Source organism: Haliaeetus leucocephalus, unplaced genomic scaffold (genome assembly GCF_000737465.1).
Source record: "Haliaeetus leucocephalus isolate CR32 unplaced genomic scaffold, Haliaeetus_leucocephalus-4.0 Scaffold555, whole genome shotgun sequence".
NCBI classification, from domain to species: domain Eukaryota; kingdom Metazoa; phylum Chordata; class Aves; order Accipitriformes; family Accipitridae; genus Haliaeetus; species Haliaeetus leucocephalus.
The window spans coordinates 12,754,077-12,777,890 of NW_010972991.1; the positions used below are offsets into that span (position 1 = coordinate 12,754,077).

Genomic DNA, 23,814 nt, shown 5'->3' on the forward strand with positions numbered 1-23,814 from the left:
TATCAGAGGCAAAAAACAGAATAATTAACATTTGCATAAAATAATAATAATAGTTGAAGTCTAACTCTGATAGATGTCACACAGCTTGGTAATTGGATGAGACAAGAAAAAAAGGCTGTAAAACATGAGCTTTTGAGAACTGTTCTGATTCAACATACACCTTAATAATATTATGAAACCTTTCAGCAGCAGAATTCAGATCAGAGGCAAAATAAACGCCATCCTGCCAGATATTGTTAGTAGCAGCAAAATCGTTACAGGAGTGCCCAGAGACTCTAGACTAAATTGGGAGCCATTATGCTAAGCATTGTATATACACATAGTACAAACTGGTATTTGTTTGCCAGAGTTCAGTCTTAACTGTCAGGACAGGTGGAGGCAAGAAACAAGGGCACAGAAGAAACCAAAGACCGGCTTATTGCTTGCAGTTTGGTGTGAAAGCAGAAGAGGGGGTCCTGAGCCCAGCCAGCCAGCTACAAACCAGTATCTGCCCAGGAGACATGTAACTATGTTAGTGTTAGGAGTGAGATATAGCTGATTGCTTAGATAAATCTCAAAAAGTCTCTGTGGCTTCTAGACTGTAGGTGGCTCACACTGAACTACTGTGGAAAATGGACCAAGCAAGCTTCTCTTTTCGTTGTGCACACATTCCTGTCTTCCACTGATCTTGGAAGCCATCATAATGGCCAAAACTACAGTAAACTCAGTTTTAACTCAATGCACAGGTGACTGATTTTAAATAATGTAAATGGCCTAAACATTGCAGAATTGTAGACCTTAGCAACTGATCAAAATTGAAACATTTTCAGTGAAATAAGAAGATATTAATTCATTTCTGTTATCATAGAATCATAGCATCACTGAGGTTGGAAAAGACTTGTAACATCATTGAGTCCAACCGTTAACCTAACACTGCCAAGTCCACCACTAAACCATGCCCCTAAGCACCACATCTACATGTCTTTTAAATACCTCCAGGGATGGAGACTCTGCCACTTCCCTGGGAAGCCTGTTCCAATGCTTGATAACCCTTTTGGTGAAGAAATTTTTCCTGATATCCAATCTAAACCTACCCTGGCACAATTTGAGGGCATTTCCTCTCATCCCATCACTTGTTACTTGGGAAAAGAGAACAACACCCATCTTGCTACAAGCTCCTTTCAAGTAATTGTAGAGAACCATAAGGTCTCCCCTCGGTCACCTTTTCTCCAGACTAAACAACCCCAGTGCCCTCAGTTGCTCCTCACCAGCTTTGTGCTCCAGGCCCCTCACCAGCTTTGTTGCCCTTCTCTGGACATGCTCCAGCACCTCAGTGTCTTTCTTGTAGTGAGGGGCCCAAAAGTGAACACAATATTCAAGATGCAGCCTCACAAGTGCTGAGTACAGGGAGATGATCACTTCCCTTATCCTGCTGGACATGCTATTTCTGATACAGGCCACTATGCCATTGGCCTTCTTGGACACCTGGGTGCACTGCATAGTCAGCCGGCTGTTGACCAACACCCCCAGGTCCTTTTCTGCTGGGCAGTTTTCCAGCCACTCTTCCCCAAGCCTGTAGCGCTGCACGGGATTGCTGGGACCGAAGTGCAGGACCCGGCACTTGCCCTTGTCGAACCTCATACAAAGGGCCTCAGCCCACTGATCCAGCCTGTCCAGATCCCTCTGTAGAGCCTTTCTTCCCTCAAGCAGACCAACACTTCTGCCCAATTTGGTGTTGTTGGCAAACTTACTGAGGGTGCATTCGATCCCTTTGACCAGATCATTGATAAAGTTACTAAACAAAACTGGTCCAAAAGTTAAATTAATTCAGGTTAATTGCTTCTAAGTATTTTACCTTTTTTTTTTTCTCAGAATGTTAATTTTCAGAAAGTACAGTCCAAAAAGCTTAAGTTTCAAATTGACTAGATGCCAGTGGTTTAAGACAGTTCTGCCATCTCCCTCAATGCAGTAGATGCCAAAATAATTAACACATACAATGTTTTAGTCTTAAGAAAATGAACGTACCAAAAGAAACTGAGTATTTTGTTGTTTGTTCATTTGTTCATTGGTTTTTAATCTAATGAAACTAAGTCCACAGTATTATTGCTGTCATACATGCTAAATCTGTAAACTACTCAACTTCCAAAATGCTAACATCAAACATAATGTCTAAATATCCAAAACTGTTATTATAATTAATTTAGAATAAGATGTAATAAAATATGGGCTATTTTATTTTGACAAATGTTAAGACACAATCTTCAGTCTTCATATGATGAAAATGCATTGGATTAAAAGATGAAGAGCTAATACAAAGATACTTCAAAATATGTGTTCAGGAATTGCCTATTTTTCAGGAAAAATAAGATGTAATGAAAAGTTATGCTTACTCTTTTGGTATTTAGTATAAGTAAGCAAAAATATAGCATTTGTTCTTGTAATACAGCTTTTTCTACATTCTATATAGGTGTGTATATCCATTATGTACATATACTGACAATAACTTATAATGTTAAGAGAATTAAATGTGATAGGCAAATATATTAATTATTATGATACATTTTAACGAAATGTCATTGAGTAAAACAAATTATAGCTCTACATTAACATGCATTCAAACTATAAAATATCTTTAGGATTACATGAAGAATTACACTGATGGTTATTCTGTTTACCTAGGAACTCCTTAGGCATGTGCTTTGGAAACTTTCCTGTTCACATCTTCAAATTCATGATAGTGAGAATACCCATTTATTTACCTATTTTGATTTGAGCAGAGTTGGAAAGTCCTTAAAGCCTCTCAACAGTATTACTTTTGTCAAAGATACCGTGCAAAATTATAAATATGTATAAAATAATTTCCAAATTTTATTCCAGAAAATGCTTGTTATTCAGTGCTGGCACTAAAATTTTTCTCTTTTTTCTTACTCTCTGTGGAATCCATAATTACTGGCTGAAGGTCAAGTGAGTCTGTTATGTAATTTGATTCTGCTTTTGTTACAGAACACAATTTTGCTTGCTTTATTGCATGGGTTATGTACTGTGAATAGCACATTGGAGTTGACCAATACAATAATATTTCAAATGCTACTTCAACCTACTTTTAATTTGTATGTATATCTATCTAAACTTTTCTTCTTGTGACCAATCTTTAAGAAAATAATTCTCAGAATTACTAATTTCTGTAACAGGGGTCATAGGTGAACTCTTCTCATGCTAAGAAACAGAAGCAGAGTTATTGAAAATAACACTTGAAACTTACTATAAAGAATACTTTTAAATGAGATCTTTAGTATTTTCTTTTAAGCTAACAGGCAGTGGGATAAAATTTACTAGGAGTCATATCAAACAAGTTTCTCTTTGAAATCAAATAGTATGTTCAAAGTTCCTTTAAACTTAATTATAAATGATTTTAATTTAAACTGTGATAGTATTCAGTAAATGATTTATTATAGTACTAGTGAACATTCTTCTCCACAGTAGAACAATTTTCCACTTCATTGCTGCTATTTGAAAATGACATCAGAACTTGGTTCAGTTATGATCTCTTCTTGTTAATGATTTATTGTCATGGTTGCAAAGCATTTCAGCTGGCTATTACAGTTTCTTCTTTCATCAATGCAGTTAAAAAACACCTTGCTGTTTTCTCAGTTTATGTTAAATAACTATTCTTTCTCTTTTTAAGTTATAATTGCTATGGTTTGTCTAGACAGTAATGGAAGACTCAATATCTGTGACTATGATGGAATTTCAATATACAACACTAATTTTCCCATAATCCTTAGATACAGTTGTTGACTACATCACAAATTCCAGCCCTTCTAATGTCAAAAAATAAACAGTGTAAGAGAAAATAGAGCAAGTAAGAATTTATAAAGATTGTTCACACTACGGCCTTTGAATCACAGTGGAACTTCAGCTCCTAAATTCCAGCACAGATATTAACTATCTAACAATTTGCAGATGTGAATGCAGCATTAGCTTATTCATCACAAACCTGATTTATTACATTTTTAAATTTAAATTTATTTTTATATATATTTATAATTTGAATTTATTACATTTAGTACAAAACCCAAACCCCAAAACTCAAACCAGTAACCTCCACTGATGCAGGTTGCAGAGGCAGTCTGATCTATTGCTCAACTGTCCTTACTGTTAGAATGTTATTCCTAATTTCTAACCATAACTAGTCCTTACACCAATTCCAATTCACAGGGAATACAAATGAACAATCTTCTCATGTAAAAAGTGAATTTGATCTATGGAAAAGTGTGGATTTCCTTATTGATTGTCTTCTGTGTTTTACCCAAGAAACATGCAGACCAGCTTTGTCATAAATGATACAATGGTGCAACCACATCTGTAAAAATCAATAACAGTCCGAGTTTGGATAGATGATAATTTAAACACTTAAATCACAAGAAGATATATTGATAATGAAGAATCTCCCTGGTATTCTTTTAAACAAGGAGATACATTTTATGCACATTAATAAAACATGAGTGTAGAGCATATGGTGCTTATGTCATACATAATTATGTGGTTCTTACAGGCATAAGCACATGACAGAAAATGGAGTTATGATGCTGAGACTGAAAAATCTCCAGATTCTGAAAACTGACCTGAGATAATTTTTCATGTTACAGAATGTAAAAAATATATTCTTAAAGATTTGGAGATAAAAAGCTTTTTCAGAGGGAAGATACAAGAAAGAAGGTGGTAGAACAAGGTTGAGAGGGGAGGGAAGGAGAGGGGGTGTACAACCATGTTTCTGCTGTGTGCTCCTCCATTAGTGAACTGTTGTACAATTAATGTCAGCTTTGTAAGATACAGCATACCACTCCCTTCAAGATCACTAACTCCTTACCGTAATTAATAAGTAAGGTTAGTCTCTGCTGAATGATACCATTATTTTTCTTGAAGATTGAAAACTGAATGTTGTCCCTGAATTACTCCTGGATTTCTTCCAGGGCAAAGACCAACATATCAGAACTGGGACTTATGCCATATATGTCTGCTTGACACACAGTAATTTACTTGCAAATGAAAGATGAAGAAGAAATAATTCATGTGGTTATTGATAGCTGATTAATCTTCATGTTGGGAGTATTCCCTCAGTACTCAGACACGTTGGTTCCTTGCAATATCTAATTACAGGGTATTCAAATAGTTAGCAAAACTGTGCTTGTGTAGTTCAGAATATCTCCTGTCTTAAGATCTGAGACCTTCAAACTGAGAAGTACAGTAGAGGATCCTAAAATCAGGTGCATAGTGGCACAGTCAAAAGATTAAATTGCAAGTGTGCAGCTTATGAAATTAGCTTAAAAATCCTTTTGCACTAGAAATGAAATAAATTTCATGATGTCAATTATAAGTTAGTCTTAATTAAAGAATTGAAGAAGATTGGCAAGGAATAATTAATCTGCAGAGACAGACATTTGTCCCTTAGATCTTACCTATATTTAAATATAAGAAAGGTACAACTAGAAATGTTATACCTAGCCTGTTGTTTGAAATTCATACACTGCATTACTAAACCTTATTCAGCAAGCACTAATGTTAAATAAATGTTAATTAGTGAAAATTTTTCTGCCAGTATAGAAGGTCAAATCACCTGTGGAAGATCTCTTGTACTGAACAGAGGGAACAGGCACGAGAAAAAAGGTTTTTACTTTTTTGACATATACTTATACACGTCAATGGGCACCTCTGAACAGCATATACAAATCCTAATCTTATTAAAGGCTAGCAGCAGTTTCAGTGCTCTTGAGCCCTGTGGAATGTTGTACTGAAGCAGACACTTCTTTTTCTTGTCACACCCTTCGTAAACTCTAGACTCAGTTATAATCCTGCAGTTTGACCTCTGATATAATAGGGGCCTAATGAGGTTCCTGATACAATTTGTCAGTCCTATGGCTGGTGATAAGTTAAAGCATACTTTAGCTAAACAGTCAGTCTTGATATAAATGTTGCCAGCAACAGAGAAGCCACCAGAATTCTTGAGATGTTACTGCAATGGCTCAGAAAATGCAGCTGAAATTGTGTGCCTAGTCTGAAATTTCTCTAGCTTAATTTGAAGTGATAGGATTGTGTTATATGTTTGTGACCTAGAATGAAGAACTTTCTATTATTAAGTTTTCATTCCTTCTGTAGGCTTTTATAGGTTGTCATGATGATGTCACCCCTTAGTCTTCTCTTAGATTAACTAAATATGTTGAATTTCTTTAACTTCTCACTTTTCTCCATATTTTCCAAACCTTTAATCATTTTCATGTAACTTCTCTGATGTATTTACTCATAGCCTAATTGACCCATTTGTAAAATGTGATAAAAATGCTTATACTTGTCAAATAATACCCATATTTGACAAGTAATTTGAAACCTGCTTGCCAGTAGATAACATATCAAAATATCAGTATGCAAAGTGCCATTCAGTAATATACATGGCAATAATCAAACAGTATTCATAGATATTTAGAAGTGCAAAGGTGGAGAACCAACTGAAGCTGTAAACTATGTTTACACACAAACACACACACTTATCTTCTTGTATATCTCCTCAATCTCCTTTCAAGTACAATTCCATATTATTATATTTTCACCATACATCATATAATGTTACTAAATATAGACATCTCTGTGGTGATTTCAAGTGATTTGTGGACTATGTGAGAGATGGCAGCAGTTCAGTAACTGTCTGGGTGGCTATATTTAAAGGTATCATGCAAATAGGTCTCTAATCACTTTCCAGTCTTCCTTTTTTCCTCAATTCTACGTTCCTATTTTTGTCCCTCACTATTTCACCTAAGTCTTGCAAACTTTCCACTTACTCATTTTCATGTAAAAGCATCATGTTTCCCTCTTCTCTATTCTAATTCATTCCAAAGGTATCTCTGGAATTAATTAGGTAGATGTTTACCCCATGGCACCAATGAATGTGTCACAGCTTCTACTGTCAGGTGCATGCCCAGACACCTCAGCTCCATGTGTGGATGAGACCATGCCTGCTTCTCCCATTACTTGGTTTCCATGTGAAAGACCTCGGCTGCACTTGCCTCCTTACAGCTTAGACTTTCCGTTGTGCTGAATTTTTTTTATGTATAAAGGAAGATATATTCTGAAGTCTTAGAGAATTTAGTAATATGAAACTGTGGAAAGGGAACAGGCAGACAGAAGAACTCACATAATATGCTGGAGAGATCCATGGGGAAAAAAAAAAAAAAGTGTTACAGTCTATCAGTACCTCTGCAAATAGGACATGAGACAACACTCTGTTGGGAGGCTTAACAGGGGAACTCAACAGAAGTTATGACACTGAAAGAAGTCAGTTTAGTTTGGCAGAAATGTGTTTGTCTTTGTTGGCTGAATCACCTATACCTGGATTTTCTGCTTCTGTTATACTACAAAATGCAACCCTTTCTTTTTTTTCTCTCTATTTTTTTTTTTAAATTGGAAAATTGATATTCCTGATTATGTTCTGAACAACTAAAATGCCTGATGTGAGATTAAATGAATTCTTTTTGTCTGAGTATAAGGGGCAGGGTACCAATTTTCCTAATATTAGAAAGCACGCAGTATAAGAGTATGTAATTTAAAACACATTAGCAGCTAGATATTTCCCAATCTTTCATTGAGCTGTCTGCTAATGGAAGTGTATTGTGTGATAACCCCTTTCACTTGCTTATGCTCCGTATGGCATGGCAAATCTGAGGAGTGTTTTAAGGTGAGTCTCTGATAAGTAAAGAATCCAGAATATAATCAAATACTTTGGTAGGTAGTTCAATAAAATGGTGAAAGAACATGACAGTTATGAAGGATACTTCATTTCAGGAAAAAAAAAAAAAGAGTAAGTTTTCTTAACATTTAGAATAATCTAGGTTAAAGTTTGGGAATACACTATGTAGATTAGATAAGAGTTCAGGAAAAATCAGGGAATCTGGATCCTTTGCAGTAAAACTTTAGGACTTACTCAGGTTTTTAAAGTTTTTTTTTCTGTTTCTAATTATCTTCCCAACTTCCAGAAAACAGTGTCCTGGCAATGTCCACCACTGTTTCTGGTGTTCTTTGAATTACAGTATGTATTTTAATAGTTATTTTGAATGTTACATGACTGTCGCAAGACAACACTGACAACTGCTATGACTGCAGGTTGTAACCAGCAAATCTGTCTCAGCAACCCAAGATCATTACATAGAAGTCTGTTCTCCTATGATAAGGACAGTTAACTCTAAAAGTACTATCATAAGTAAAGTGAAATGTGATGGGTTTCCCTAAAGGCCCCACTCTGAAGTCATGTGAAATCTGGATTTTGCTTTTAAAAATATACAGTACCTCCTAAATATGTTCAACCTTATTGCTACTAAGAACATTAATAATAATAAAAAATTAATAATATTTAATGAGTCAGAACTCAAATACCAAATAACTCAGCCCTATAGCTTTTCTTTTCAAATGTTATTTTTGTCTGGCTAAAACAAAGAATGATAAATACAATGCAATAACTTGCAATGGATTCTTCAATGAATAACACTTCTTGTAAACTTTAAAGTCAGTTGGATTTAAATGCCTACCTTTCTTTGAGGCTTTGAGTCTATCTATTCTGCCCAAAGATATGCAGGAAGTCTATAGCAGTATTTGGTGGAAGTCATAGAATTTTTGTAGTTCACTCCAGTGCTTGAATCACAAAGCAGAAAAAAACAAATACAGCGAGGTAACGTGTCTTTTGATACTTCTGAAATATAAGCTGAGAAAAAAAAAAATCAAGTGAGACTGTGGATTTCTGCTTCTGCATGCACAGGCACTAGATTTACACTGGTAGAATTGGACCAACAGTTCCGTGGTGGAAGACAATAAAAACAGTAACCAGGCAAGTCACCCTCACTACCTTAGGCCTGCCTGTGAAGTGAGACTGGATTTTTTGATCATCTTGTGGCACCAAAAAGAAGTTTTCTTATAGAAGTCTAGTGATGTATGGATGCCTAAGAGGTCTTAGATCATCTTTTATCTTCCTTGGACCTATTGAAGGCAAGAGCAAAACTGATATTTTGGGGGGAATTTTTACTGTTCTTCCTTCCACTCATATGCAATTTGAAAAAAATGGGCTCTTGCTGCTTTTTCTTCCCTTCCCTTTCACTTACATGCAACTTGAAACCACTTGTCTCACAAACAGCCCCAAACTTTTTTTTCATATAGTACATAATGTCTATATATTTTAATATTAAAGTTAAGTTCAACATTTCTGAATTTTATTTTTGCTTTTTAAAAATTATAGCCTTTAATTTTGTCCCAACACATACCCTTGCTTCTAAATATACATAAGTATTGCTAAGCAACTCTTAGCAGATGCTGTTTTTAGAAACGTCTGCTTATACAACAGCCACCCTTTAATATTAATCATGCAAATTATAATGATGTTATTCAATAGAATTCAGATTTTTGGCTGTTAATGACCTTTATAGACATTTTTGTGTCAGCAGCAATCATCTGTGCATCAAGTTCAACTGCATCTGCATAAGGCAACTTTATAAGATCTTACCATTTAAATCAACATGAAATCAATTGTAACTCCCCTAATATCAATCTAACATTCTAATGCAGTGGCAATTTGTTCCTGCTTGCCGCTGCTGGCAGACCTAAGCAGTGCAAAAATTATTGAGACAGATGCACAAGTAATCAGTTATGTCACTTTATTGATGTATTCCTGATTATCCCTTAATGAGGCAGAATTTCTGAAGAGGGAGTACTTGTCCCTAATGAATGTTTCTTCAGATGCCAGATTTGTTTGGCTTATACACCTGCTTTCCTTATATGACCTTCTATCCTTAATTACTAGTTATAGGTACAGTGGGAAAGCAAAATTTTTGGAACAGCAGTAGATCAAAGATCCTACTTTTCATTAGTGTGGAAACAGACTTTGTGATAAAATAGACGGAGATTCTGAGATGTGAGTGAGGTCTTAATTTAAACAAAGATAAAATGTGGGAAAAGTACAATATAAGATTTTCATGCAAAATAAAGGATTAGCGGCCATTCTGATGGCCCACTGATGGTAGCTGAACAACCTATTTCTTATTTTTCTCTCTTTCTTTTCAACTCAGAAGCTGGAGCATAATTTACCCGATGCTAAATTTGTTCAGTTCCCATTAATGCTGACTGGTTAGAGGACTGATAGAATAGAATCACAAAAGGTTGGTGGGGCAAAGAGAGGGCAGCGTTCAACAGCCCAGTTACAGAATGGAACCAGGATGTCACTTGAATAGTGGAATCCAAAATCCTGTTATATTACAATATTTTGTCTGGTGAGAATGGCAATATCTTGGCACCTGAAATGGGATTCAAAATCATGGCTTATCTAAAACAGAGAATATGAAAAGCTAAATGAAAAATAACGTTCCCATTTTTTTTCCTCCCAGATTTATAATATATCTATGGGGATAGGTGTTGAGAAAATCCAGTTGTCTTCTCCAAACTCTGTGCAAACTAGGTGAGAACCAGTTCTCATCAGAAAATAAGTATAAGTTTATGCCTAAGCTAATAAACTCCTTTCTCTTTGTTCACAAGCAAATGAAGTCTATCTCTCTGTCTGTACCAATTTTTTCTATGCCATAAGTTAGCATCTCATAGCTGCAAATTCATACTTTAAAATTGGAGCCTCTTTATTACTGAATTTAAGATTTATGTAGAAATAAGTGGCCTAAACAGACAAATTAGACTTCTTTGTCTTTCTGTGTTGGTATAGCTGTATGTAACTGTGAATGATGCCACTGACAGAAAGTGTTCTTTCTTCTTTTGTGGGAAGACCATTTCTTATTTGTGTCAGTTAGGGACTCTCATATTTTTTGTTTCCAAGTCTGTACAAGCATATGATTGCTTCATTTGTAGCCAAAAGCATTTTCAATGCAGGAATAAATTAGAATACTCCATAAGTTTATGGGCCAGTTCCTTATCACTTCCGTAACATCTACAAACGCATTAAGGCTCTTTATAATAAGTGCCCTTGGGAGTCAAACAATTGAAAAGCATTAGACAACTGCTACCGCATTCAGAAGAGAGACAGTCAGTGCCTCACCACCTCATGTCTGCAGGTCAGAGTGTTATTTCCAGAGTGTACATCTGTATCTATATACCTGCATATTCCAGATAGGGAAGAAAAAGCAAAGAACTGTTCCCTGGGACTATTAGTCAAGTAGTCCACAAGTAGTAAGACTTTTTGCAGTTCTTATTTCCCCAAGAGATAGATGTAAGGAGGATGACCAGAGTAATAGAAAACGTAGCTCACATGGCAGATATCAATCCCTGAATACTTATCTTTGGGTCATACTCTGCACATATGCTAAGAGAAATTGAGAAGTTCTGATTATGTCAGCTGTGGTCAGGGAGCTGGATAAGTGAAGTACTCTGTGTTTTAGGATGGAGTCATTCAGTCTGGAGCCCTGCTTAGAAGTATCAGTTACCTCCTTCCCGCTTTTCATTCCGATGATCTCATACAGTCTCTTGCCTATAAATAGAGCCAGACTGTAGCATTCATTAAGGTCCCTGGAGAATAAGTAGGTTTACTGATTCATTGAAGGCAGATGATGTATGTACTAATGCATGTACTGTTTCTATGGAATTGAGTACTTTGAAGTTACAAATTTATAGAATTAAATTCTAAACAGGGAATGGTGTGTTAACTCCAGTAGGCAGCTAAGCACCACACAGGTGCTTGTTCACTCTCCCTCAGTGGGATGAAGAAGAGAATCAGAAGGGTAAAAGTGCAAAAACTCATGGCTTGAGATAAAGACAGTTTAGCAGGTAAAGCAAAAGCTGCACACACAAGCAAAGCAAAACAAGGAATTCATTCACCACTTCCCATTGGCAGGCAGGTGTTCAGCCATCTCCAGGAAAGCAGGGCTCCATCACGCGTTACACTTACTTGGGAAGACAGACTCCATAATCCCAAAAGTCCTTCCCCTCAGCCTTTCCCCCAGCTTTATATGCTGAACATGATGTCATATGGTCTGGACTATCCGTTGGGTCAGTTGGGGTCAGCTGTCCCAGCTGTGTCCCCTCCCAATTTCTTGTGCACCCCCAGCCTACTTGCTGGTGGGGTGGGGTGAGGAGCAGAGAAGGCCTTGGCTCTGGGTAAGCACTGTTCAGCAATAGCTAAAACATCCCTGTGTTACAACACTGTTTTCAGCACAAATCCAAAACATAGGAGCTACTATGAAGAATGTTAACTCCCTCCCAGCCAAACCCAGTACATCCTTGGAGGATAAACAAGTTTATTGACACAGTGCAGTATGTATGTATTAATGTATTAATGTATTAATGTATGTATTAATGCTTGCATTGTTCCCATGGAATTTAGTAGTCTTAAGTTACAAATTTACAGAATTAAATTCTAAATAGGAAAAAAGCTCTTGGTTTGGCTAGAAATACAGTAGCTCCATTTCTACATACTTTTTATCACAAAGAATGCAATCATTATAAGAAACTTCCAGGCACATGGCTAGAACTCATTTCTGGAAAAACTCTTTATATGCTGCCTTGGAATCTCCTTGTACTTTACCTTGTCCTGTGGAGATGGTGTTTGCTTTGGTAGCAAATTAATAATTCAGTGCTCACCAAATATATGTGTTTGACAATTCAGCTATCATTAGCTGACCTTCTTAGATTCAAGCCACCTGTATTGGGTCTGGCTGAGATGGAGTTAATTTTCCCCATAGCAGCCCTCATAGTGCTGTGCTTTGTATTGATAGCTAGAAAGGTCTTGATAACACACTAGTGTTTTGGCTACTGCTGAGCAGTGCTCACACAGCTGTCTCTCCAGCATTCCCCCCCAGACCCCCCAAAAGCCAGTAGGCTGGGGGTAGGCAAGATCTTGGGGGGGGGGGGTAGCCAGGACAGCTGACCCAAAATGACCAAGGGGATATTCCGTACCATATGATGTCTACTCAGCCATAAAAGCTAAGAGAAAGGAGGAGGAAAGGGGGGCATTCGTTATTACAACATTCGTCTTCTAGAGCAACTGCTATGTCTAATGAAGCCCTGCTTCCTGTGAAGTGGCTGGACATCACCTGCTGGTGGGAAGTAGAGATTAAATCTTCTGTTTTCCTTTGCTTCCTCATGTGGCCTTTGCTTTTGCTTTATTAAACTGTCTTTATATCGACCCACGAGCCTTTCATCATATTTTTCTCTCCCCTTGTGCAGCTGAGGAGGTGGAATAATAGAGCAGCTTGGTGGGCATTTGGAATCCAGCCAAGGTCAACCCACCACACCACCCTAAGCCACGTCTTTGACACAATTTGCTTTAGCGTTATACAATGATCAACACAGGGCCAGCTTTGAAATCAGATAAAAAATTAGATCAGATTGTTAGAGGTTGTTGGGTTTTTTTTTAATCTTGGCTATAAAATTTCCGTAAGGGTAACCTCTGGTGGAAGGAGGAGAAGTGATGGATGAGATTTTAACAATTTCTTTCTTCTAATGATTGTCTTCCTCCCTGAAAACTTTCCAGGAAATTATAAAAATGTATTCATTTACTCTTTAATTCAGTCACACTTTGTGGGGAAGAAAAAAAAAAAAAAAAAGAACAAACATCCTAAAACATCCCATTTCATTTGAAACATAACCCAAATCTAAAACATAATAATATTCAGATGTGATGTAATCATTGATTTAAAAAAATTTCTACATTATCCTGAAGTTGTATTGGAGTAAGATTTTGAAAAGAATCATACATTGTCCTGGTATCCAATTGGAATAAACAATTTTAGGATAGATTGAATTAATTAACAATCAACTTTTATACATATAACTAAATATGTTTATATTTAATATAATATTAATATATGTTTATAAATATTATAAACAATTTTGAACCTTCATGAATAAGTGGTAAAGCAAAATAAGAAAAAAGAAAATCTTTTCAGTGTTTTTGCTTTTTTTACTTTTTTTTTTTCATTTTTTTCCTCTGCTGAGAAACTGCCTCCATTGAAAAGTATGTTAAAATTCCCCAATAAAGCTTGTGGGTTCAGAATTTCATTCTTGAATGTTTATGAGATTGTATTTCTAGTGGTTATCCATAAAAGGTATGTGACTCAGAAGGAAAAAAGAAAAAAAAAGCCTGGGTGAATGACTATGATCTGAGTTTGCTGCAGTGGAAAAAATAAATTAATAAACAGTAACAGCAGTAGAAAGCTTTGAAAAAAGCCCCCAACTTTTCTTGGCAGCAGCTGAAAGTTTCCATTTTAGCAAATATCTCCAATGCATGATCCACATAAGTGAAAATCTAACTAGAAATTCAGCTTTCAATATCTGGCTAATATTCTTACATCCAAAACTAACTGTGGCCAACTACAGCTCCCACACCATCAATCCGTTTACCAGTCGTGGTCCCCTTGTAAATTAACTGCAGTTCCATTTGTGGTAAGAACTTGGGAAAATTGTGTGAAAACAACAAAGAAAATTGTGATGTTTTATAGGTGCCAGCATTTCATATGAAATCCACAGAATGCAAATAGTAATGGCCGCAATTCCACTGTACTTTATTGTCTGCTTTAAAGTCTGATAGGTATTTAAATCCCAGTACTCCTTAATTTTTAGAAAGCTTTTCTCAGCCTTAACACCATTCTAAACTGTACAGCTTGTGCTGGATTAAAAAAGTTAAATTCTACCATTTAGCCAACACCCAAAGTAGACACAATTTCTCCTTATGCTTTGGGATTCCCAGAGGAAGACCTTACATTACAGCATCTCATTAAAGTAGGAAAAGCTATGGAGATGAACAAAAAGGTCTATTTCTAAATTTTCTAAGCAGAATACTTTAATTAACTTTTACCCATGTGCCTACTGAGTGAGAAACTACATACACATACAGTTCTGCTCTGCACAAATGATTAGAATTGGGGACTGCACAAAGCTCATAACAAATGGGCACCAAAATAGTACATCAGACTTTTTTCAAGTCTGAAAGACAGAATTAAAAGTTTATGTGTAAAATAATCAAAAGTCTTGATCATGAAATCATGAAACTTAAAAGAACTTAGAAAAAATGTTTGAAAAGGCATTAGCAGCATTTATGACCTTTTTCATAGGAATAGTTCTTCAAAGCATAATTTTTTTTAATTTAACTGTTGTTTGGTTTATGGGGGTTTTTTTGTGTAAATTTTGTACCTACTAAAGAGCTCAGACTTTTTTTTTTTTTTTAGGTAGTGACAGCAGTTTCTAACTTAGCTCTATGACCAGACATATGGAGTAAATAACACTGTAAGGGAGCTATTATCCACCAGTTTCTCCTCAGCTCAAAAAAACCCATTCATTTGTGAAAAACATGAAACTAGACATGAAAGTGTCAAAGTGTCTTCTGGATATTTCTTGCATAAGCTAAAGGGAGATAATCTAGCTGTAGACTTTTTTTATGGTTGACAATCTGATAATGTCTAGTCATCAAATAAACATTAGGGAAAATGTTAAAAATCATCAAAATAATTCCTTTCTAGCTGTCCATAAAGTGGAAAAAAACACTGTGTAATACTGTAAACAAACAAACAAACAACAATACAAATTTTCTATCAGAAAGGTATTTGTAAATATGTTAGGAACATATGTAAATGATGTTCAGTTTGCATTTAGGATTTTACCACACAACTGCAAACAACTTTCTATCAGAAAAGGAAGGGGTTTATTTACATAAATACACAAATTAAATATTTTTAAAGCACTAAGAATTATTTGTTAAAAGGACTTTATAAAGTGTATTTTTTGTTTAAGATAATATAATAAATTTATAAAAGCAAGAACTAAAAATAATTTTTACTTACTTTGTATTGTTGAGGTTTTTTTAATTTCAAGGTTGGACAGAGATATTGCTTGTGATCACTCTTCCTTTGTGTTTATAGTGGTTAATCGTTATGTAAGCCTTTTTACTGGTTACAACAAAAAAAGATTTCAATGATATTTTGCTACTACTCAGTTCTTATTGTTATTGAGAGACTGTAATATGGTAAGGTGGATTCTTCCCTTAATTTACAAAAAAATACTGTCTCTAAGTATATATAGAAGCCCTGGGAGAGAAATCTGTATTACTCTTAAAAATGCATCTCTTAAGGTTGTGCTCCCCAAAGTCTAAGAATCTAGCTCTTACTATTGTATGAAGCTGTCATTATGATTTACTTGTAATTACTGTCTGTTATTATTGTCTTTACATCCTGCTATAGAATGTACAGTTATGAAAAACCTTTCTATATTAATTTTTTGGGGGGAAGAAGAGTAATTTTTTGTTTGAAAAACCATTTTGGCCTTACTTATTTAGTTGCTATGGAGGCTTGGTTGTTTATTCAGTGTTTTGAAATATGCCACCTCAACAATTTTATTGTTATAAAGATGTGTACTTGCTAAACTATAGTATTTATATGACAATTTAATGAAGGCAGTAACAGTTCATATTCCACTTCAATGCAAAAGAAAGATCTTATCTAGTTCTCTAATTATAGCTAATAATGAATTACACTTCGTGAACAAATGAGCAACTAATAATCTTACAGGTATTTTCACAGTGCATTCATATTAAATACTAAGTGGTTGTAGACAGAGGAAATTCTGTCACCACTGGAGAAAAGATAAATACATGGGAAAAGGGCTTTCTAATATATCTATTCACAATAACTCAGAATAATAGAAAAGTTGGTTGGACCTTGGAGGAGTTCATCTGAATGCTAGGTCATTCAGCCTTGGCTTTTTCTAGACAGCTTCTGAAAAACCTCCAAGGAGAGAGACTTTACGTAATCTCTGGCAAGTCTGTTCCAATGCTGCATTACTCTCCAGGTTAAATGTTTTGGGTTTGGTTTTTTTTTTTGGGGGGGGGGGGGGGTTGGTGAACAGGCTGAACCTACCAAGCCACACTTTATGGCTGCTTGCCCTTGTTATATCATCTACCACAAATTCCCATGAAAACCTGCACTGAAAATGAGTTTCAGTTTTGGAATATTGTATTGGATTTGTGTGGCAAGGTTTTGGTTGTGGGGGGGTTACAGGGGCGGCTTCTGTAAGAAGCTGCTAGAAGATTCCCCTATGTCCAATAGAGCCAATGACAGCTGGCTGTAAGACGGACCCACCGCTGGCCAAGGCCGAGCCCATCAGCGACAGTAGTAGTGCCTCTGGGATAACAGATTTAAGAAGAGAAAAAAGTTGCGGTAGGCACAGAAATGGCAACCAGAGAGAGGAGTGAGAACGTGTGAGAGAAACAACCCTGCAGACCCCCAGGTTAGTGAAGAAGGAGGAGGAGGAGGTGCTTCAGGCACCGGAGCAGAGATTCCCCTGCAGCCAGTGGGGAAGACCATGGTGAGGCAGGCTGTTCCCCTGCAGCCCATGGAGGTCCACGGTGGAGCAGATATCCACCTGCAGCCCGGGGAGGACCCAATGCTGGAGCAAGTGGATGCCTGAAGGAGGCTGTGACCCTGTAGGAAGGTTGCAGTGGAGCAGGCTCCTGGCAGGACCTGTGGACCCATGGAGAGGAGCCCACACTGGAGCAGGTTTTCTGGCAGGACTTGTGACCCTGTGGAGGACCCATGCTGGAGCAGTGTGCTCCTGAAGGACTGCACCCCGTGGAAGGGGCCCATGCTGGAACAGAGCAAGAGTGTGAGGAGTCCTCCCCCTGAGAAGGAAGGAGCAACAGAGGCAATGAGTGATGAACTGACCATAAACCCCATTCCCCATCCCCCTGAGCCGCTGGTGGGGAGAAGGTAGAAAATTGGGAGTAAAGTTGAGCCTGGGAAGAAGGGAGGGGGGGGAGGAAAGGTGTTTTCTGAGATTTGGTTTTATTTCTCATTACCCTACTCTGGTTGATTTGTAATAAATTGAGTTAATTTTCCCCAAGCTGAGTCTGTTTTGCCTGTGACGGTAATTGGTGAGTGATCTCTCCTGTCCTTATGTTCACCCACAAGCTCTTTGTTATATTTTCTCTCCCCTGTCCAGCTGAGGAGGGGAAGTGATAGAACGGCTTTGGTGGGCACCTGGCGTCCAGCCAGGGTCAACCCACCACACTAAGTTAGTGATTTCATTGTGGTGGTGATGAGGGTGTTACAGTGAGCATCCAGAGTCCATCACTGGGAAGAATATGATGTTCATAGTGATGGTTTCTTTTTCCTTGGTACAGGATATACTGGGGGTCATGTTTGCTAATACACTTTTATACCTTTGCTCTTTCTTCGTTGATCTGCAGCTCCACGTTACATCCAAATTCACTAAATATTGTGTCTTTTACATATGTAATCTTTGTTACCTCTGTTACCCCAAAACCCCATTTTGCCCAGTTCCACAGCTGCATATTTTTAGTGACCGTGGCTGAGTGGTCAAAGGTGTATCCTGTGCCTTGACTTCTCAAGGACTCTGATACTGTACCAGGCTTGTATTTCTCCACAGTGCATCATTACGTTAGAATTGAAACTATCCCATTCTACATAGAGTAAGTGCTTGCTGCTGCTTTCTATCTAAAATTATGGTTGTACTACACAAAGACAAACAAAAGTAAAACAAATTAGCCATAGACACCTAGTCATTTAGAGAAATTGTTGTCACAGCTAAACCAAGTAAAACAAAACTGCAAGTAGGTCAAGAAAATTCAGACAGAGCACAGCTGACAAGCCTCAGTCCTGAGGCCTTGCAAACTCAGTACAAAGCTTATGGCCTATTATGGCAATACCATGTTATAGGACTACACAGTTACACAGTGTGGTACTCCTGTGAAGCTAACTGGGTTTGTAACATTGTTGTTTTGAATTAAATTTAATACAAGAGGGCCTCATCAGCATAACATTTATTTCTACAGTGAAGGAGTAGGGAAATCCAATAGCAAACATAAAACCAGGAATAACTTCTGAAGATCATTCTGGTTTCAGCTACTGATGCTGTGCTGCAACAGTATATAACTCATGCAAAGCAGATTACAACACTTTCATTACCAGAAGATACCAAGTTTTCAAGTTGTTGCTATTCCTTAAAGCAACAATACTTGCGATCCTTTCTCCTCTAAAAGAAAGAGAGTAGTGGATTCATGCCAAGCATGAAAGACTACTGGTCTTAGCAGATACCTACATGTCCAGTCAACTAGCAAATATAAAGGAAAGAAATGAAAGGATTCCTTATTTAAGTATTATGAACAATACTATAACAGGAATATAATCAGTAGTCTGGACTACATCACTGCAAGTCTAAAACATAACAATGTGGAAAGTCAGTAGGAAAATGAACAATTAGAATTCATTAAAATTCAGTAATGGAAAATTGAAGTGAGGTTAAGAAGATATTGGAGAGGACACATTTTCTGTGTAGAGGCCCATTTGCATGTAATTCCTATATAAATATCCCAATATTTAGGATTGAGTACGGTTCAGAACAAAACCAAAGAAGAATAAAAAGGACCAAAAAAAAAAAAAAAAAATAGTTTGTGCATCTTCTGGCAACAGATCCTCACTAAATCTAACAGGTTTTGAAGAATACATGGAGCGTGAATGTGGTTCCTAACACTATCAGGAAAACTTTAGAAGTACTAGTATTTTTAGAATATTTTAGAAATATTTAGAAATATTTGCCTTTTTAAGAGCAAATATACTGTTTTCTGTGGGCAGTCATTGCTCTTCTGGGCAAAACATTTGCTGATACCCTGAAAACCTCAGTCTCCTCCATACCCAAGCATGCATGTTTATGCCAAAGGAGCAAAAACTTTTGTCCTACAAAAATGAGGACAGAAACTTGCTTAAATCCTTCTGCAGTTTCTGAATGAGGTTCAGGAAGGCTCAAGAAGCCTGAGCAGGTTCTACAGGATGCTGAAGACTTGTCCTGCCAGGCAGCAAGCATTATGTCAGCATTCCCCCCCCATGACAGCACATCATACACTGATATGTTCAATACTTTATGTCACTTTCTCCATCAGTGGAAAAATAAAAAGAAAACTCATTCCTAGCTCCCACTTCAGCTTTAATGTATTAAAATCTTTGTTTCTAATTACCTTGTTTTTGCAGACACAAGTATTAAATGGAGAACCACTCAATGGCCTCTTTAAAGCCAATTGGACAGTTTCCATTCTTCAGGGAGACTAAAGCTTCATCTGAAATTGAGTACAATTCAGATTCATTATTTATAAAGAATATTCCTCTACAAAAAGTCAGAAAATAGAGGAATAATTCTATATACTAACTTCAAGCAACCCTAGCCAGTTGAAAGGACAGCTATTTAGTAAACTTTATTTCTGGTTAATGAAGCAGTTTGTTTGTATGTAACAACTAAAACAGCTGTGAAAATAGACTTTCAATTACACAGGACTTCAGTAACAGATAATGCTTCCTAAGAAATCTAGAAACAAAGTTGAGGTGATTTAATAGATAATTTTACAAGCTCAGCTGTTTTGACTGAAATCTACCTAAATTTGATTTCCTTTTTCTAATAAAAGTGTTTGGAAAATGTAGAATAAGCTCTGGAAAAATGTAGAATAATTAGAGTGTCATCACTCTTACGAAATGTCTTACACATTTATTATTGAAAAGATCAGTCTGGTGCCCTATTAAGAAATCAGAGTTTGGTTACAGAAAATCAATAAGCTTGCATAAAAAACTTGAAGGAAGTCCCTAGGAAAGGGTTGTGTTTGTTTAAGCTCTAGTTAAACCATTTGTGTTTTCTTGGGTATTGCATTCAGGAACAAATTAACTAAAACAAAAATAAACCCAGCCTGCTATACTGCAATACAATGCAATTGCTTAAATGAAATCAGTATTTTTCAAAAACACTCACAGCTAAAAATGCCAATGTTAGAGTATTTATGTTAAAATTATAAGGATTAGCCTTTTTTTTAATATTCCACATGAAGAACAACATTTTGCTACAGAACTTATAATATTTCTCTAATTTTATAGTAAATAAGGTGCAAGTTGTGTCCTTACTTGCTGTGACACTTTGCTATTCAATTAACTTGCACCACCCCCCCGTGTTGGAAGCAGCTGCTTGTCACTGCATGGCCACTACACTCCTGGTGAATGCAATGAACATTTGTTATGAAGAACTGAGTTCAAGAGGTCTTGGTGACAGTCTGGAGTTTTCAGAAGGCTGATGCATTTAAACCAAGTAAGTAGTAATCAACAAATCCTCTATGAATAAGAAATGCAGAATTGCACTTGGAATGTGGTATTATAAGTTAGAATTACTATGGTCCAAGGTTAAGACCATATTGTTTTAAGCCACTGACAGGAAAACTGCAGCAAGATTTTTGAACAAAGGTTAAAGATGTTTTCTTCTTCGATCATATGTATATTTCTTTTTACAAAAAGCCTTTCAACTTAGTACTATAAAGGTTGTACAATACTTATTGTAAAGTTATATAGTAGTTAAAGAATGCATAATACAAACTATTTAATGACTTCAAGATTCGAGTTTTAACTTCTAAGTATGTGAATGTGAAGAAAATAAGTTCATTCGTTTTAAGATCACATGACAGAAACCTTGTCATTCATCAGGTAGATTTATTATTTTTAGAACTGTTTAGCTAGTTAAATTATAAAGTCCCATGCTGCACCTGAGCTTATACAAATTTACTTTGTTACAGTAAGTTAAAATATCTTTGAAGTTTTTATGTTTTTCTTCTACCTTAGTTTTCTAGATATTGGTCTACATTTTAGATAGTCAACAACAGTTACATAAATGGAGAGAGTCTGTAGCAGTCTGCTGTCTGAAACCACATTGTTCTTCAATCTCTTTCAACTCTTTAATATTAAGAAGTTTTCTGGCCTTTTTCAATTGCAGAATTTGTTATCCCACAAGGTAAGCACTATCCCTCTGACCCAGATAAGCAGAACATTATGAATGATGCATCAGCGTGTGTATCTTCATAATCTTGGTTTTGTTTGCTTATGCTCTTCAGCTGTTAGATTGTTCATCAGTATTAAAAGAAACACATATAATACACCATTGTTACAGCACTGTTGATTTCATTTTGGGGGCTACTGATGGAAAAAAATACCCTAGACCTTCCTATAGTATTTTTATGAATCTTTCTTTTAAATCAACTTTTCTTGTTGTTTTGTTAATTTTCTTTATGTAATTTCAACTGATTTCCTTTTTATCTTTAGTATATTTTCTCAGGCTACTGGCTTACTGCATGACAAGACTTCATCTCCTTTTTCCCCAGAAACTCAATTATTATCAGATGACTGTCAGTATATCATGCATTCAGAATAACTTAGAGTTCCATCCTATAAGACAGTTCAAGCCTCTTACACGTTTTCAGAATTAAACCCCGATGAAAGAGTCAAATTTGGCTTTGAAAAGTTTTTTTTCTTATCCAATATTTAACATTAGAAAAACCTCCAGCATTTATTATTTGCCTTCTTTAAAAAAAAAAAAAATATTGTTTTTTTTTCCTAAAAACATTGTTAAAGAGCTATGAAGAGATGGACAATAATGTGAGTAAGTTTGCTATTGGAGATGCATTATTTTCCTTTGTTTTCCATACAGAAAACATAAGAAGGAAAGAGAAGGTAGAAGGCAAACAAAATATTGGTTGTTTTTTCCTGGTGTTTTTTTCTTGTTCTCCTCTCAATTTTAAGTTTTTCTCTTCAATTTAAATTCCAAAATCCTTAGTCATCCTCTGAAACTCACATAAAATAAGAGTGGAGTAGACTGAAGAGATATATATATATATATATTCAGGAACAAATTAGAATAATTTACTGGTGGAGTCTGAGAAGAAGTGATATCTATCTTTAGACTTTTTCTTTTTAAGGACTATAGCAACCTCCGTGCTTCTTCCTCCCTTTGTGAGAACAGCTAAAATGAGCTCATTATCTGTCTCTCATCACATTTTCTCCCAATTCGAGTATTTTGAATTTCCTTAGGAGACTGTTTTAGTAAATGGTGCTGTATGTAAGTAGCTTTAGAGGAACTACTGGGATTTCCTGTACATAATAATGTACTCTTGTAAAAAGGTTATTTTTTATTAAGCAGTGTAAATATATTTTAATTAGAATGAAACAGCTCTGACTTTGAAATAGCCTAAGGCAGTGAAGTGCTTTGTGACTATTTGGGATGTGAATGACTGCATAGTTTGAGAAGTGGGGACACTTTCTGGTTTCCCTAGACATCATTGCCTGAAGAGTTGACCTTCTTACCAACTTTAAGTCCTGTTGTCATTGTGTAATACACCAGAAAGTAGAACAGCTATTGCCAAGGTGAGAAGCATTTTAAGTCAAATTAGCCCCATGAAAAGGGGTTCAGCATATATAATAGTATGAAAGTTACTGCCATTGCCTAATATTGATTCAGAACTAAAAGTCAGAAACAATTTATAGATCTTTCTTACAATCTCTTATATCTTTTGCTATAAAACCCCAAAAGCACAAAAAGTACAGCTGTTCTACTAAATGTCACATACCAGCTTGGAAGGCACTGGCACCTCTCATGCTTTTTTCTGTCTGAACATGTGAGTGGTTGAAAATAATGATTTCAAAACCTTTTTCTATAGCCCCAAGGTACCTAAGGTCTCACAAATTTTTCATTCCTGTTTGTTCTCCACAAAAAAGTAATTGCATTAAAACATATGTGTAAGTACCTGCATGTGTATATATAATACAGATGTATGAGTTTATATATATATGTGTGCATATATATACAAATGTCTAATTACTATATTATACCTAATAATTACTTACTCTTAATTTTCTTAGACTACAGTGAAAAACGTTGAAATTTGAATATTTTCATCAGTCTTCTATAGTTATTTTTCACTCTCATGGTACTGATTAAAACCATTGTAAAATAAACTACTTATTTACAACAATTAAGAGTGAAATCAGGTATCCAGAACTA

At 36.1% G+C, this 23,814-nt stretch overlaps 1 pseudogene; it reads right to left on the minus strand.

The window, feature by feature from the left end:
* LOC104837778 overlaps nt 1-23,814 on the minus strand; it is a 175,040-nt pseudogene that overhangs the window by 3,753 nt on the left and 147,473 nt on the right.